At 34.3% G+C, this 19,219-nt stretch overlaps 1 long non-coding RNA gene across 9 annotated transcripts in view; it reads right to left on the bottom strand.

Annotated features, from left to right (window-relative positions):
• LOC143663535 (uncharacterized) overlaps window positions 1-19,219 on the bottom strand; it is a 550,609-nt gene that overhangs the window by 389,822 nt on the left and 141,568 nt on the right. The gene's annotated exons all lie outside the window — the stretch shown is intronic.

The raw sequence follows: 19,219 nt of genomic DNA, 5'->3' as shown, positions 1-19,219 counted from the left end.
AAATTTATAACACTAAATGTTTTACTCTAAATAAGAAAAGGGCTTAGATTAGTATTCTAAATTTCCTTCTTAATCAACTAGAAAAAGGAGAATCTATGAAACCAATATCAAACAGAATTAGTAAGATAATTGCAGAAAACAATGGCAGTAATTTTTTTAAATGAAAGAAAAATCAATAAAATTAAAATCTAATTCTGTGAAAAGATCAGTAAAATTTATAAACCTCTATACAGACTGATCAAAAAATTAAATTTAAGTAAAATAAAGAAAAAAGACATGTTATTTGTATCAGGAATGAAATAGAAGGTATCACTACAGATATTATGCATGAATTAAAAAAATGTTATAAGCTTATAAATTTGATAACAAAGACTTAGTGGAAAAAATTTTTGAAAGTTATAAACTGACAAAGCTCATCAATGGATAACCTGAATAGTCCTTTATCTTTTTGAAAAATGAATTTGTAACAAAAAAATTTCCAAGAAAAAAGCTCTAAGTTCAGATGGCTTCACAGATTAGTTTTATTACTAATTTAAAGACGATAGTAATCAAATGTTACAGACACTTTCAGAAAACGAAGTATTTCTCTCTTGATTTAATGAGGCCCATAGCACCATGACACAAAACACAGAAAAGAAAACATTACAAGGAAAAAAAAAAAAACTATAGAACAATATCTACCATGACAACATAGAGCCAAAAGTCCTCAATAAAACATTAATAAATATACCTGCCAATATATAAAAATAATAATATGTCATGACCAAGGTATCTTTTATTTTAGTAATGAATGATGGTTCCAATATGTGGAAAATCAAATCTATTATTTGATAATTATAAAATAAATTATTTTAGATTGCCATATCAACAGTCTGAAGGAGAAAGAACAAATAATCATCTCAATAGGAGCAGTAAATAACGTTTGGAAAAACTCAACATCCTTTATAATTTTTAAAACCTGTGGTGAATGACTAATCTTCTCTAAAAGTTCAGGAAGAAGACAAGGATGCCACTCTCACAACATCTATTCAACATTGTACTGGAGGCTCTAGTCAATATAATAATGAAAGAAAGAGAAATAAAAGGAATCTATACGGAAAGAAAACAAAGGGCATGCTTTATTTGCTGATGACATGATTGTTTATTTAGAAACTTTTATGGAGTCACCAAAAAAAACACTAGAAATATTAAGTGAGGTAAGCATAATTGCAAGATCAATATACAAAGTCAAGAAAATTTTGATATACTACCAACAACAAATAGAAATTAAAATTTTAAAATATTTTAATAATATCGCTTGCATAAAATTAAAAAGTAATAAAAAACTCATTGCAACCCTAAATATATAATCTAAAGCTATAACATTTTTGGAAGAAAAAATAGGAGGAAATATTTGTGAAGACTTCCTATATGACATCAAAAACATGATTCATAAATGTATAATACATTGGACGTCATGAAAGTTAAAATGTTTACACTTCAAAGAACTTTTAAGAAAATTTAAAGCCATATCATACACTGCAAGAAAATATTTGCAAAATACATACATGCTTAAGATTTGTCTCAAAACTAAATAAGATCATTTAAACAAGCAACATGTACAAAAAAATTAAAAAGTAGATTTAAGATTTCAACATAAGCCACTACTCTCCTCTTTTAATGGTAAAGAGAAAAATATGAAAATACCAAGTACATGTGTGAATGCAGAGTAATAGGAAAATCTCATGTATAATCAGGAGGAACGCAAAATAATACAGCCCCTTTATTAAGTATTCTGACCATTTTTAAGTTACTCATACATTTATCATATGATCAAGTGTGGTAGTTTAGAGGCTGTACATACCCCAGAAAGGATCACGTTCTTTTAATCCATTCCAGTGGTGCAGACGTTTTGTAAATGGGACCTTTTGCTTTGGCTATGTCCATTGATTAGGTTAATTTGATTAATCCTCTTATTGGAGTCCTTTTTATAAGAAGATAAAACATATACAAAAGCTAAGAGATAACATTAAGAGACGCTTATAGAGAAAGCCCCAGAGAAGTTTAGAGAAAAAAGCCATAGACTAAAAAGCCAGAATCTGAAGCAATGGAACACTGAGAGAAAAAGACAAGCACGCATTTCAGGTGCCGTGCTGACAGAGCAGCTCAAGTTCGCTGGTAACTAGTCTTCAGTAAGGTATCATCCTGTTGATGCTTCCATTAGAACATTTCATAGCCTTAGGGCTGTAAATTTTTAAGTTAATAAATTCCTATTGTTAAAAAACAGTCCATTTCTGTTGTATTGCAGTCTGGCAGCTCTAGCAAACCAAAACACCAAGAAATCCCATTTTCATTCATTTTCCCAAGAAAAATGTAAACATAGATTCAAACGATAATCTGCATGCAAATGTTTATAGCAGCTTTATTCATAATTGCCAAAAATTGGAAACTGCCTTCTGCTACTCAATGGGTAAACTACAAAAGACCTATACTAGGAAATATTACATAGCAATAAAAAGGAATGAACTATTGACACACCTCCAAAATAGATAAATCACTAATACATAATACTAAGTGAAAGAAATCAGGCTCAATCCATCCATCCATCTATGCATACATACATACATATGTAGGTACATTCATACATAGGTGCATGAATTCTGGAAGGAGATTTTATTTGACCTAACATCAGTCACATATTTAACCTCTATTATTGTCAGTCCCATTGGTGCCAAAGGCAATATGAGAGGAGCAGATACTCAGTGAAACACAGTAATGTTCTCATAAAAGAAGAAAGAAGAAAAAAATGATATGCATATATATTTTTTCCTACTAATTTAAAACCATCTTCACTCATGGTATACAAAAAAGTTCTCAAAATATTCTGTGAACACTGGCATAATGTCTAAATGACATGCCTGATAAAAGTTTTCCTTACTCTCAACCTCATATGAACCCACTTCTTGGATGTTTGATGTTTATTAGTCAATTTTCTTGGTATTGTATTTATGAAATGAAAACCTCCTTTAATGAAAACTGCAGTTTGATTAAGTGATGATTTTAATTTTACAGCCTGCTCATGGGAACATAAGAACACTAAGATTTACATATTAATTTTTATTCCTGAAAGAAACTGAGAAAAGATAGAGGCAAGCATGGAACAACTGAGAGATATAAAAAGTATAACTCCAATATTTGTATGAAGCAGTTTCTGAAAAAAAACATGGGAAATGTAAATAATTAAATGAAATTGATGCTACATGTAGAATATCATTTTAAAGATAATGGATTGAGTCCTGGTCTGATACCCAGGGTGAGTACCAGATCACTGTAAACTGGGTTACTAGATAAAGTGGGATCTCAGCCCAGCTGAAGCTTGAAAAGGAATGCAACCATTTTATACTGAATATCTGGGTGCCTGGATAAAAACTATGAGAATGCATAGAGTGATAAATTATTCTATCAGGAAGTAGCCTTAGGAAGTCACTAAAAAAGCCATGTGAAAGCAAAAAAAAAATCAATTTCAGAGAAAGTCATCAAAATCACTAAAATCTCTTTAATGAATTCCAGAAAATACAACCATTGAATCTTGTTAAAAAGAGTTAATTGTTTTTTAAAGTCCCAGACTTGACATAATTATTTCAGTTACATTAAACTCACAATTGCTCTGAAAGCTAATAGTATCCCCCATTTAATGTAAGGAGACAAGAAGGATCAATGGTTTTTAACCTTTCATTGTCCAAGGCCACATGACCCAAAGGCCTGGTAAGCGAATAAGCCAACGTTCAAACTGCAGTTTTATTGATTCCACTTCATCAAGATTCCATCTTCCATAATCACTTCCCATGTGTTCTTTCATTAGATTTAATGAAATACTTATATTATATTCTGTGACATCACCAAGTATTGGTTCTCAGGGTATGTAGGGAATTTTAAAACCAAAAAGGTGCTACCATAGGGATTTTTTCAGAGTAACTATTTTAACTTGCATGATATTTCTAAAGAACAGGAACTTTTAATATTGAATGTTCTGATGCCATCTCTATATAACACAAATTGAAGTCAAGATACCAATGACCTTCTCTTGTAGAGATATTTAAATGGCCAATTCCAAAAATTCAATTCAGCATAGTCAATTTGAGGTCTTTATATTTGCAGGTTGACCATTTACCTTGCTTAAATGCTCCCAAAAGTCATTGTTATCAACATATACTAGGATCATAGAAAAGCACTCAAAACTTTCACAAATGCCAATGTTTCATTTGTGTCAGCCCTCCTTGAAACTGAGGTGACTGTTCAGACATTGCTTTTGTTTTAACTGTGAAAAATAAACTAGAAAATTCACTAGAAATTGTTTTTCTTTATAGATCTTCCATCAGGCCCATAAGGCTGGATCAGAACTCAGTAGAATCACAGAGGGTATTATACTCCTTAAAAATGCAAGTTTCAATTAAAAAAAAAAAGTCTTGCCACCATATTATTTCAATAAATAAAAGCAGAGCAAGACAATGCTAAATTTCCACTGAAGGGAACCTCATGGAAGAGAGTCTTCCAAGATTCTTTAGTATGCTCCACTTTGGGGGGAGTTTGTAAAGGCAGGAATAAACAAGATAAAACTGTAGAACTAGAATTGACTCAAGAGATTAAAAAGAAACTTGAAGAAGAGACAAAGTATAAATCCGACCCTTGTAAAATGTTGCATCGTATCTATTTATGCAGTGTAACAAGAGGAAAATAAATACCGGCTGTTTTACCAAGCTAAAAAGAAGTGAAGATTATAATAACTGGCATTAGGGATGATGCCTAAATATTCCTGTAAAGCTATTTATTCAGATTGAGTAGAACAAATTAATTAGAATTGCCTGTGAGTCACGGCAGTTCTGATGGAGAGAAAGCACTTCATCTGATCAGAATACATTCTTATTAAATAATTTAGGACACCCTTTTATCCTAAATTTTGCTATACTTTCTTTCTTATTTTTTTGTGTCATCATTTTTAGTGAACCAAGAAAATTAAATGCGATAATACCTGCAAAGTTGCATACTCTGGGAGTGTAAAACTGTATTTTTAAGAATATTATGAAAATATTTCGTTTTCTCATCTCATGTCAAATAGGATAATTTATATCTAGTATAATATTACTATAACAGTTTTACTTTACTTAGAAAATAAGTTTCTCATTTCTCTATGTGGATACTTTCCCCCTAGGAGATTTATATATTCAACTAAGATGTCCTTAAATAGAAAAAATTTACCCAGAATGTCATTTGTGGTAGATTGAGTTATTCTCTCAGACAAAGTATGTTCTAATCTTAACCTGCATTCCTATGGATGTGAATGCATTATAAATAAGACCTCTTGAAGGTGTTAATTTTTAATTTAGTTGTGGCCCAATTGAATGAGGTTGGGTGTAAATCTGGATTATTGGAAGTCTTTTAAAAAGGACTCAGAAGTGACAGAAGCCCAAACACTAAAGATTTGAGGGAGAATGGAGAAGACACTGCCCCCTTGACTGGAATCAGAGACAAAAGCCAAGGGATCCCAAAGATTACCAGAAGCCAGAAATAGAACCTATAGACGCTGAGAGAAAGCAAGTCTTGAAATTTGCCAATATCTTGATTTTTGACTTCCTGCAGCTTCAAAACTGAGGCAACAAATTCTTATTGTTTATGTCAGCCCATTGTGTTGTATTTATCATAGCAGCCTGGTGAATTAAGTTTATCAATAGATTTTATTTTAAAACATGTTAAATAGATTGGAAAATATTGTAATTCTTCTAAATGCAGTGCTTTCTATTTTTGTTAAAGATTTGTTTCGGATTTCATGTCCTCCTCTAAGAATTCAATTGGCCCTATATAATTATTTAAATCAAATGCTCACCATAATTATTATTTTATCTAAGAGCCTGAGTACATGCAAAATGTATATAAGCAAATATATGTATATATAATATTGTATAGGAATAAACATCGGATATATATATACTGATATTCTGATATATATATATATTCAGATATATGCATATATATTCTGATATTCTTTAGTATGCCTCTCTTTAGAGGAATCAGTAAAGCCAGGAACAAACAAGGTAAAACTGCAGAACTCAAATTAACTCAAGAAATCAACAGTCAATCTCTTGAGTCAATTTGGACATTTTTTCCTTCAAGAAACTTACTATTTTACAAAAGGCATATCATTTTCTACTGCAGTTGGCACGGTCCTGCTCCAGAACCCAAAGGGCTTACTATGTGATTTTACCACAGGGGTTTCCTGTATATTCCAAAGGACATTTTTCCCCACCACTGGTATCTCTAACATCATAGCTTATGCCAGGTGATATGGCCCAAGTATCAGAGCTGCCTATACCACAGCCTCAATGTGCCTCAGAGCCTTTTCTTGCTCTAGGCTCCATTCAGAGATGGAAGATTTTTATGTCCCTTCTACATGGGCCAGATTAATTTTCCAGCCAGAAAATGCTGCTGCTTCCAGAAGAGTTAACATTGTGCAGAACCTTCAAGAATACAATATTTCATCTTTTACTTTGCAGGGACTGTCCTGGTACTCCCCTTATCAAAAGACCCCTAATGTGTTTACTGATATGGTAAGTTCCTGAATTTCTGTAGGGTTTACCTCCCACCCTCTGGAACACGTGTCTTACCAAGACCTACAATTTCCTGACTAACTCAAGTATATATGATCAATGGGATGCTCTGCCAAAGTCCATTCTGTTCAGACTCAGCAGAAGTTAGGAGAGTTAACATATCCCTACAATGATAAAGAGATATATTTTATCATCTGTTCCATTTGATACTAACCCTTTCTGATCCTCTCTTCTCATTGCTATAGGAAAAAATGTATTCACATCGCTTTGTAAACCACCTCTTTGAGGCCATATTAACCTTCTCTAGCAAAGATACCATATTAGAAACAGAAGTTGCAATTGGGAGCTGCAGTTGGTTCTGTTCCAAGTAGTCCACTAACACCTTCCAGGACCCACCTGGTTTTTGTGGAAACCAGACTAGTGAATTAAAAGAGATAGGGTAAGGACATTTACACTTGCATCTGCTATTCTCCCCCACCCTCTGCCATGAAATATTCTTTCTGATGAACACTTTTGGCCTGAAGAAGGCTATGTTTCAGCGGTGTCCACAGGGTCTTTTTTGTTATATTCCTAACCCCACAGGTCAAGGATATAATGTGAAGGTTGAACCTACTACTAAGGATGGTACTTACAATTATACATTAAGCGAGTTGAAAAATGACCATGGAGCACAGCCACAGAACCAGTAAACCCAGTGTATGTTGCACCTCTTTCCTGACCTAAAGTCCCCACACTGCCAATGGCACCTTTAAGGTACTCCAGGATTCTACGCAGGCAGTGTCCAACAGTCTTCAAAGTGTTGAATATCCCTGTTTTCCAAAAGCACACTTGCTTGAGTAAATTTCTGAAGGCAGGACCAGCTACATAATTGGCGAGGCCCAGTGCAAAGTGAAAACGTGGTACCTCTTATTCACAGAGCACGGATAACACTTTTTCCTTTCTTCTGCAGTTTCTCTCTTGACCTTGCATGGGGGTGATTATTAGCTATTTAATGTTGCCTTCCCTCAAAAGTGGGGGGCACCAGGATACTCCCAGAGTCAAGGCAGACCTTCACTGGTACTAAGGTACCCAAATTCATTCCTTCTTCTACTTGACTCAGGTACTTGCTTAGTTCCCTACCAGGGGCCCAGCACAGCCATGATCTCTACTAGGGCTGGAAGAGTGGGCAGGCAAAAATCTGACACATGGAAGTGGGGAGGTGGGAAACCAAACCATATGTAAGCAATTTTCTTCCACTGTTAAATTCCCTTGCCTTTTCTACTTTTACACTACATTTCCACCTTTACCTGTGGTGGTTCAAAGCTGCATGTACCCCAGAGAAACATGTACTTAATTCCCATCCATTCTTAGGTATAAGTAGGGCACATGATGAGGTTGTTCAGTTAAGGTATGGACCACCCCAATCAGGATGGGTTTTAATACTATCACTGAAGCCCTTTATAAGTGGAATGAAATTCAGACAAAGTGAGAGAATGCCAAGGAAGCAAGTAGCTGAATATCAAAGTAACTTGGAAGAGAAGGGAGAGACCAGGAGACACTACTATGTGCCTTACCAAGTGACAAACTAAGGACCAAGGATTGCTGGCAGTCTTTGAGAAGAAAGTATTGCTATGATGATGCCTTGATTTGGACCTTTTCCCAGACTCAAACCATAAGCAAATAAATCCCCATTGTTTAACCCAACCCACTTCATGGTATTTACTTGAGCAGCTGAAGAAATTAAAACACTATCAAACTGTAGAATCTCTAATTTTCTACATTCTTGACCCAAAGAATGCATGTGTCCCTGCTCTGATCTACACAGATCACTGTGGGACTGATTTATATCCATTTTCCTAGGATTTTCTATCACTAATCTCCTAGGTGTGCTCCTTTCTTGATTAGAATAAAATAGTTACCCACTCATTTCTATTTTCCATGAACCACAGAAAGTATCTCTATCCATCTTTGTGGAATTCTGCACCCCACCAAGTTGTGCATTTTAATGGCTTCCTTAATTTCTCTCAGAGCGTCTCCCTCCTTCAACTGCCTGGCTTTCCCCTCCTGGCTCCCACCTCTTGATTTCTGTCATCTTATGACAAGCAGTAGCAAAGATGTTTACTTATACCTTGAATATATATGCAAAGGAAATATTGTCTACTTTTCTATAATTAATAGGGTCTTCCTCAGAAGTTCCACCAATTGGACATCAGGAAATCACTCAGGTTCCTATCTAGGGTAAAATTCATCCCATACTGTAATTTAGAGTCCTTTAGAGAAGGGACAGTCTTTGGGATAATTTCCCAGTCTCTCCCATTTAGGTCCCCTTATGGTGTATGGACTCTCAATGCCTGTGGAAGGGAAAAGTAGAAAGTAAGACCTTTATGCAGCAGAATCCTAAGTTGTAGGGCTCTTTTTCTACCACACACAGTAGCTGAGCAGGCTGAGAGGATTTTCATTAGGTATTATTTTTCCTAGTTGTAACAAATTTTTACATTTTCATGGAATTCTTACTCTACATATGACTTTTATTATTAAATCTTTTTAATAGAATATTTAAATATATTGTGACTCTGATAATGGTATCATAGTATTTGTTCTTCAGAGGTAACCAAGAGTTTCACAAAAGTACATATGTATCTCTAATAATATATTGCTTTGTTTTACATGTTGTGAGATTTATGTAAGTGAAGACATTGAATATATGTTCTTTGACTTTCTTTTCTCATACAAAGTACTTTTCTATGTGACTCCTCATTATTAGTAAATGGAACTTGTATGAGATCCTTTGTCATCATTGTTTTGGCAAGACACCTAGGGTCACATAAATCATTAATCATTTTCAACTACATCCTGTCTTGAGAGTTTCAGGCTACAGTTGAGGGTAATTTGGCAACAAACTCTTGAGAGAACTAGTTTATTTGTAGACATTTTCAAGGTATATTATTTTTCCTCCATCCAGAGTAAGTTTAAAGCAAGTACAATTCTTCAGTCTCCTTTCCTGGGGTGGATTTTTTTCCCTCCAAATTCACTAATGGGTAGCATAATCTCTTGTTCTTGGCAGTATGTGGGGTCTCTAGTATTGTTTCTTACTGTGCTAGGACTCTAAGCTTTGTTTCTGGGCCCCCAGCACAGCCCCTTGGAATAAAATATGCCAGCAGATGCTCTCAGGACAGATGGCAGATGCAGACCTTGCTCACCTCTTTGCATCACTATTTACCTCCACATGGCACTGTAGATTGTATTAACTTTTTTGTCATCTCAGCTCTTCATATAAAATGTTTTTTTTTTGTATGTTTAATATTTTTAGGTGTTTTGTTTTAAAAAATTATCTATATATTTTGATATTTTATTTTGTTATTAGTTTTTTTTTACATTTGTCAAGTGCTTGGCTGCTGTGCCAGTTGTAAACTGGTGTAATGAGAGGGATGTTCTTGTAATTGTGTGTGGTGGGGTGTTAAAATATTTTGTATATAGATTTTCAATTAATCTCCCATTTCAGTCTTAGGTTTCTCTTTTACCCAAAATCTCAGGCTCAGGGCCTTTTGGGGGTACATCTGAGAATATCATTTCCCTAAAATATAAACATAGCCCACTTGGACTTCATGATGGAAATAAAATTTTTCTCAATTAGTTAAATCATTCTTCTGCTCTCTTCTCACTTTCAGAAATTGGTGCAAATGTCTTCCTTCAAAAACCCACCTCCTGTTATTTTTCATTGTTGTATGGCTATTACTTTAAAGAGCTATCTTGTCTATCATTTAATGGTATCTCAGGAAGTAAGATATAAAATCCAATGGTCTGGCCTCTTACGTGTAAAGAATTCCCAGGTCCTTTATGGTTTTTGGACAATTTAAAACCTTTACTTAATTATATCATGTAATCTTAGTGTTACATGATTATATCCATGTAATCTCCATGACCACCTTGAGAGGAACTTTCCTGTTTTTGTTATTTTCAATGAATGTCCAAATAAAAATTAAAACATTAAATAGGACTCTATTCTATAATGTTTGCTACCTATCTTGTATATAAGCAGGAGAGAACCCTTGGTTTACTCCTCAGTTAAACAAAAATAGTACTCAACCCAAACCTAACTGTCATGTAGTGGAATCATCCAAGGTCTTAGATATTGACTAATAAAGTAGAAGTCAGAAAACCAGGTTTTAGGTGTGAGGTTGTATAGTTCAAAGAACACAGGCCTCAGCATAAATCTTGGAGCCAACTCCAAGATGAGCAAAACTGAGACAAACTATTTAATTTAACAGGAGATCAATATCATTATCTCAAAGATAATGAAACCCTATCAAATAAGACAATATTAAATATGTTAAATGAGACACAAGTAAGGCAGTTAATGCACTGCTTGGTACCTAATGGATGGTCGAAAAGATGTTTTGTCTTTCACATTACTTGCCCTGATTTTTCTTGTCCTTCTACTTAGAATAATGGGTCCAACAAAACACAAATACTGACTATTGAGACTCTTGATAGAATCCATCAAAAAAAGAAAAAGCAATTTTGATTCACCCTTATTATCATGACTTATCCTCTTGGAGTAGATTTAGCAAGACTGGTCTGAAATTCAGCAGATGCTATGAAAGGGGCTGAGGTGAGAAGATCTGTTTTTATGTTATGAAATATGTAAATAATTTGACTTCTTCAAATAATTTATATGTTTGGATGATGCATTGCTTACACTATCAAAAATCAGTTCAAATGTTATATACCATTTATGATAATTTCAGATGACCTTTAGCTTTTGGAACATATATTTAAAATCATTCAACTATCAACCTGCTAATATCTACCGAATTTTACCCTTTTGAAGTATGCATATATTAGGTTTTATATAAAGGCAATTTATTCCTAACACATTGAAAGGATTTTTCAAACACAGCTGGGGACCCTAAGCCATCAGACTCCCTTCCACCCTTCCCCATAACGACTGGGAAATGTGCAAAACAACAGCTTTTGATGTTTCTTATATTTATACAAACAACATGGATATGATTTCCCCTCTTTCCCAGGGAGTTACAAATAGACAATAAAAGCTTCATCACCAATAGGCAGAGACATTCACTAAGATAACAGGAAAATATCATGGCTTTTATGAAGTTTGTTTTATGTTGTTTTTTTTCCCACTGAGATTACGTCTATAGAAGAAATAGATACATTTCTTCAATTCAATTCAAAAATGCTATTAATAATGCTGCCCATGTTTAAAACAATTATGTTATATATGATGAATCTGATGTAGTCCTTGAAGTCAAATAAATATAATGCAATAGAATATGTTATTGGGCGGGCCCCAGTGGCTCAGTGGTAGAGTTCTAGCCTGCCATGCTAGAGAGCAGGTTTCAATTCCTGGTGCCTGCCCATGCAAAATAAATAAATAAATAAAATAATAGTGTATGTTATAAAACAACTTAAAATGCTGTGACCATAGAGATATTGTCTGTGAATAAAGCAGCATGGACTTTAAGGAAGAGTTAGGTTTTACATGGTGGGTAGAAACTTTTTAGGAAGAAGTATGGAGAGGTAAACATTCCAGGCCCAGGTAAAGTAAGGTGAGGGATGTATGTGTGTGTATATGTCTGGGTGTGCACTTACTAATAGTCTTTGCTTTTGATGGCAAGGATAATGAGGCTGATCTGGACTTGCATAAAGAAAAAGATAGTACATGTTAAGGATACAATTACCCTATGCAAGACTTCAGGAATGAGCTGAAATCAGGCACCTGCATAGTGTGAAGATTCTCCCTCCACCCTATTTCTGTTTCTCTCTGTGTGAGTGCTTCATTCTACTGCTTTGCCCTAGACTACCTTTCTTTGTTTTCCTGTCTACAAGGTTTCCCAAAACACTTTCATTAAAAGATTGATGGAACTTGGGCTGAAATCGCTTGGCTTCAATTCTAAATTTCCCAGGACAATTGACCTCTTCTGTTTAAGATTTCATCCTTAGTCAAGCAATTTTTTTCTAAAAGCATTAGGCCACAGCTAGGAAAGTTGGCTCTTTTGAGCCCCAATCATAAAAGTTCAATGAGGCAGCATGACAAACTATATTTCCCATGAAAAGAGATCTGAAATAACCATGACAAGTGCCCATTTAGGTAATGATTATTTGATGAGCATATGACTAAGTTTAGATGTAAAAAAGTATGAATGTAGAACTAAAAAATAATAATCTAGGGGAGTGTGGGATCATGACAGAGTAAAGAGCTCTAGGACTCAGTCATTCCACTAAAACAACCGTTAAATGAACAGGAGCTTTCTGAAGCAACTAATCTGAAACTCCAAAGGCCAGAAAAATACAGTATAATATCCAGAGAAGAGAAGGGGAAGAGGCTGATAAATTACAGTAAAGAATAGTAATTAGCTCTCTCCCCATGGTAGCTGGCAGCACCCATATCCCACTGTTATGGAAGGCCGCTATGAAGCCCAGCCATGGCTAGTGACAAAAAGGGACATAAAAATCCTCCTTCCAAGAATAGGGGTGGGCATGGCTGATCACCAATCACAGCTTTTGATTAGCAAATTTGGATCACTGGGGTACTAGTAGAAAACAAACAAGGAAACAGGAAATGATGATCCATCCAAATGAAGAGGATAAAACGCAAAAAAAATCCAATGAAGAAGACCGGGATGGGAACACACCCAGCAAAGCCTTTAAAAATAATAATCTTAAAAATGGTCAAGTATATGAAAGAAAATACAGAGAAAGAACAATGGATATCAGGGTTCCTATTGGAATGATGGAAATATTTTAGGCAATGGATTATAGTATTGGTAACATAACATTTTGAATGCAATTATCAGCATGAAATATATATCTAAATATGATCAGAAAGGGAAATGCTAGATTGTATATATAGTAACAGAATAAAAATTTTAAAAACAAATCCATGGAAATATCCTACACAGTCAGGAAACCTACATTAAACCATGGGCTTTAATTACTTAAATAATTATAAAAATGTGCTATCATCAATTGTAACAAAGGTTCTGTACCAAGGAAAAGTATTGGTGGTGGAATGGTTAATGAGATACTACTTTTTATGCATGACTATTCTGTAAATCCACAATTTTGCTAATTAAAAAAAAATAAGAATAATAAACTAGAAAAGTTAGCTGGGATAAAATGATGTCGTGAGAGTTCGAATGAAATTCCAAGAAATTAGAAATTTTAGAATTTTATTCTTCATGCAAGGAGAAGTCATTAAAGATGTTTAAATAGGATTATAGCATGGTTGGAAGGATCTATAGGTGATTACTTTGGAAGCAAAATACAGACAAAGGGTCCACCTCAAAGAGACATTAATAGTTCAATAGACATCAATGGAGAGTGAAGATTGTAGAGGTGTGGCATTCAGATTGGAAGGGAGTATTCTAATGGGAAGCTGAAGCGACTGAATTTGGTGTCGAGAGGTGAGAGACAGTGACCACCTAATCCTTCAGAACATAGCTTTCGCATAGACACTGTATTAAAGTGACTTGGAGTGATTAAAAAAAGAATATGGCTATCATCTTTCAGATTTATGGCCCGAATCCTTAACCTTCTGAGAGTGTGCTGTGTGAAAACCAAAATTGGCTCATGACCTTTGCATTCCAATAAAACTAAACAAGCTATGTGTTTTCTAGAGAAGAAAGTTATACTACATAATGGATTATTACATGCAATCCATAGGTATTGCCTGAAAAAGAGACAGAAACACAAATATATTTGTAAAATGCTGAGCTAAACAATGTTAGAGAAAGTTCTTATTTGTGGGAAACTCCAGACCTTTACTTTATTAGCATTCAGTATGAATCTTCAAGAGCAGCAGTATTGTATGCTGAGTTTCAAATATGATCACATCACAACTTTTTAGAGGAAGACTTCTATGGATTAACATTGCTTGAAATGCAGTGTGAAATTCTGCTAAATGTAGAGTTTTCTCATGATCGAAAACATAAAGTCTATGGTGAATATCATTTAGAATAGCTCACCTTACAGTAAAATCATTCAACTGGAATCAAAAGAATGTATTGCACCATATTAATATGACTTAGAGTGATTTATAAAAATGAAAATGGCTATCATCTTCAGAAACATTGTCCCAAGGCTTATGCTTTTGAGTGCGTCCTGGGTGAAAATGAGAATAGTTTCTTGACCTTTGAGTTCTAATGGTATTAATGTATGCCACGAGTTGTCCAGAGAAGAAAATTATTTTACATGTTGGATTATCACATAAGTGATTTGCCTGTGCTTGTTCAGAGAAAATATATGCACACAGTATCCTATGTACACTGATATTCAAGCCATGGAAATAAAAATTCAGAGACATATGATGAGAGATATAGAGAACATTGGAGCCACAATTAATCAGCTGCTGAGATAGCCTGATATTCTGCCATCCTATATGGTAGAGTGGTTTTAAGAAAATTACTTTGAACAGTGAAAGTGAATGCTCTTGATCTCTGGACATTTAACTTTGTTCAAATCTTTCATTTAGACACAATCATAATTAAAATCTCCTTTTAAAGGAAAGGGAAATTATTAAATAATATCCATTCTTTTATTCTTTGTCTTCTTGCTCAACTCCAAGTTCAAATACAGATGCATTATAGAACAAGGTTGCCCCTGAGTTTCTCAAACCATGCAGTGATCAATCCTCACATCCATCATCACTCTTTATGCAAACAGGTTTTTTAAGCCAACTATACCAGAATTATCTAGGGGGAGCTCCACCGGAGACCTTTTGAATTAGGACCTCAGAAGATGTGGCCTGAGAATCTGCAGTTTAACAAATACTCAGATGATCTTATGCACATCTGCTGAAATTTTGAGACGCACTATACTAGGTTTAGCTTGTTCTAAGAATGCATACATGTCACGGCCATAAAAAAAAAAATGCCCAAAAGTATAGGGCAACCAAAGGCTCAATCATTCCATGAGTTCAGTTGCCCATGTACCCCGTTACCTCACTGTGAGGGCTTGAGAGATGTGAAAGGCGTTACTTCAGCTCTGAATGATTTTACATTACTCCTCTGGTTTTGATCTTGAATCAATAAAATGAAATCCCTTGGCATACTATGAAATGCACTGAAATACTGTTTGGCATTTTTTGAGTTCCGTTTCTACAGCTAAAAGTTTATTTTTGAATTCTAGTTCTCAAAAGTGGTTTGACAATTAGTTTATCCACTGTGGAGGTGGATAGAAATGATAAGAGTTTCATATACAAAATATTCTTAATATGCAATTCTTCTCAAGGCTTCTGAAGAAATGTCTATCAAATCAAATAGTTGACACACTTGGAACACTTAGTTCCAAAAAGGAGATGACATTTTTTCATTAGTTTAAGATTTATATGCTAAACTATTTGTCACAATAATAATAAAATGTGACAGTGCAGATCATATGGCCTTTTCACACAGGAGAGGTAATGTATTCTTTGGAAGTTTATAAGTGACAACTTGCTCAAATCAGAGATTTAAAAATATATAGACAAGCACAAGAGCTCCAGAACTTTATATTTCATTTCAGAATCATTCATTTAATGATATTTACATCCTTATCAGCCACATTGATTAATATTTTATATATTAGAATGTTTCTTTATAGGTTGTTTGGTTATTAACATTTTCTAAAAGGTCAGGTGTCAATCAGTTCAAATGCATACAGAAAGAAAGAGCTTCCTAAATATAAATTCTTTCTATGCCATGGCTGATTTCTCCAAGCTTTTTGTGATTCACCAGCTGTTGCCCTGTAAAATTACAATTCATTCCATGCAGGAACACTGAAAAATATGCACATGGCCCAATTCTAAACAAAGAGGAAAGAATGTCTTCCCAGAAACATGTGCTGTGCTTTATTGTAGCAAAGCAACTGTCTTTCTACATTGTATCAAAACTCTCTGTTAATGTTATTGGGCCTTCAACTAGACAATAGCCCCCTAGTTAAGGACCATATGTAGTCATCTTTCCTATCCCAGTGTCTTGTGCTGGATCAAAGCAGGTACTTAATAAATATGAGCCAAACAGAATCATGTATCATTAAGGCGCATAATAGTTATAAGTGAGTTACATAGACATTAAGGTATGGAGAAATTATGACCCCAAATAGTTTACTATTTGAATTCAGAAAAATGATGGAAAAGCCATATTCTTTGTTTCCTTTAGAGGCATGCTCCCAACCATTCCAACTCACCTTACATTTAGTTTGGAATAACTAGGAAAAATGCAGTCTCTCATGGAACTATTTTCTGCTAAGATACAATTTATCTTGAACGAATTAATACAGGTTCTGAGGTGCCTTACATATTCTCAATAAGTAGCTTCTATTGTGGGAGTCTAGCGTCTTAAGACTTATTTTTTCTCCACGCAAAACACTTATTTTAGTTTCTTTACCTAAAGAGACCTTTATAACAGTCACCACTTTTATTCTTTAAGCTACATTTTGTTGTCAAATTGCGTTTTACATGAATACTGTAGAAACTTCAAGTTGCACCCTGAGGGAAAGAATCTCATCCCATCCCCAGCACAAGAAGGATTAATCACAGATAAGCATAATGTGAAGCTACAGCATTTTATAACATCACTAAAACATCGTTTCATAAACAGAGAGCCAAAAATTTTCAGAAATAAAAAAAAAAAGAATCACTCATATTGAAGCTTACATAAGAAGTAAAAGCTTCCTCCATAGTAAATGACTCTTGGGAAATTGTTTTAAGGGACACATAGTCAAACTCCTTTACAAAAACCATGCAGCATAACTAGGAGGAAGTCACATACCCATGCCCGATGTTTTTAGACCAACGTGTCTTCTATGCTTCAGTTCCTGTTCCTTTTTTTTTCTTTATAAAACCTCTAAGTATCTACTTCTATCATTATATAGGCCTTAAATGAGATGAAATTTTGACGAAGTCTAGAAAACACATCATATATAAAGTCCACTTTTAAAATATTCATGACTTCAAGTATCAGCTAACCAGCAAAACCCTCATCAAGCACTTTCAGAATTCTTCATGTGAATAATCACAGATTAAAAAAAAAAAAAGACAGAAGAAATAAAATATTTTTGCATAAATGTCCCTGAAAGTGTACATATAGATATGTGCACCTGTAGCTTTGGGAGCTTGGTCAGAGGATTTTTTTTTTTTTTTTTAATGCAGGGACTGCTGTTATATATATGAAAATAATGGGACAGGTATTGGAAGTAATAGTCTCCCATAACTCTTCTTTTTGTCTTGCTAGGCTACCCAGCTCACATAAGTAAACAAGTATAAAATTATGCAAACCTTTTGCTTGTTAAAACAAACAAAGCTTTGCTAAAAGCTCCCTAGCAGAAGTGACACTAGTTACTTTTATTTGTAATTCATGACTTAGAAGTTCACTTTTTTCCCACCTATCCAAAAAGGTTCAGCAAGTCTTTGATCTTACCAGGTGGCTGGAATGAGAGAAAAACCAAGTATAGATATTTAGCACAGATGACTTCCCCTCAAATATGTTAAGATCCCATGAACAAGACTCTTCACCAGTGCAGAAATAAGAATAATATGAATGGAGTATACCCAAATCAATGCAGGTAAACTGGCCAACATGGCTGCGATTTTCTTTTGAAGAGAACATTCAATTAACTCTGTCTCTGTGCAAAACTGCAAACCATATCCCATTATTCTGAGTCACTTTATTGTACAATCTGAAAAAATACCTGAAACATACCTGAGATTCTGATATCCTTGAGAAAATTTACCGTTTTAGATTCATCTCAGCACAGGACCTAGCATACTCTAGGTATTTAATAAATATAATAAGTGAAGGAATTTCTCTTGGAATGCACAGTACATTTTAATCTGAGGGCTGAACAAGATTTATGCCATACTCAATGTTGATGATTACTTACAAATAAAACTAAAACTTTAGTTCTTTATCGTGTCACTTTATTTAATTTAGTTTTTGAATGGACTATTCCATAGATGGTTAGATAATCATTTTGAAATGCCTAGGTTGTGTTATCTGCATATATGATGTCACAGTTAAGGAGAGATATTTTTGTGAATATTGTATTTTTGAAGCCAATGTCTAGAAAATGTTAAGGAATAGTTGAAATCCAGAATTTGGTGTCAAGACCATAATCTGAATAATTAATTCTAGAGGTATAGAGGATTCCAAAGATTCTTTTAATCATATCTCAGGAACACATGCATCTACATTAAAGATATTTAATTTTAAAATGTTCAAGTTTTCTCTTTTCTGTCCCCTCCTCATATTTTGCTTGTTATTTGCACTAATTTTGATCTGTCCCACCATGTGGGTGAAGTAGTACGATAGCCTTTGATTCCGATTGATAACTATGCCCTTTTTCTTCCCAGAGAAAGAGCAAAAAGTGATCACCTATCTGAAATATACCACCTTCATATTCAAGAAACCATGCTAAGCCGGTTATTATTTAAAATAGCATATGACTTTTCTGATGTGATGTACTGCCAAGTATAGACAGGTCATAAGTCATTTAGTGCTTTATAGAAATGAACAAAGGAAAGATGTTACTAAAGCTGCTGGAGCTTTATCCTTCTCAAACTTTTGATAATGATGACTTGGGAATTCTGTTTTCAATAATGATATTCTTAAAAATATCTCTGATGATGAATAGACCCAGAGATGATAAAATCACTCTCA

Source organism: Tamandua tetradactyla, chromosome 19 (assembly GCF_023851605.1).
Source record: "Tamandua tetradactyla isolate mTamTet1 chromosome 19, mTamTet1.pri, whole genome shotgun sequence".
Lineage (NCBI taxonomy): Eukaryota > Metazoa > Chordata > Mammalia > Pilosa > Myrmecophagidae > Tamandua > Tamandua tetradactyla.
Note: the sequence above shows the minus strand (reverse complement) of the source record. Positions and strands in the feature narration are given on the sequence as shown.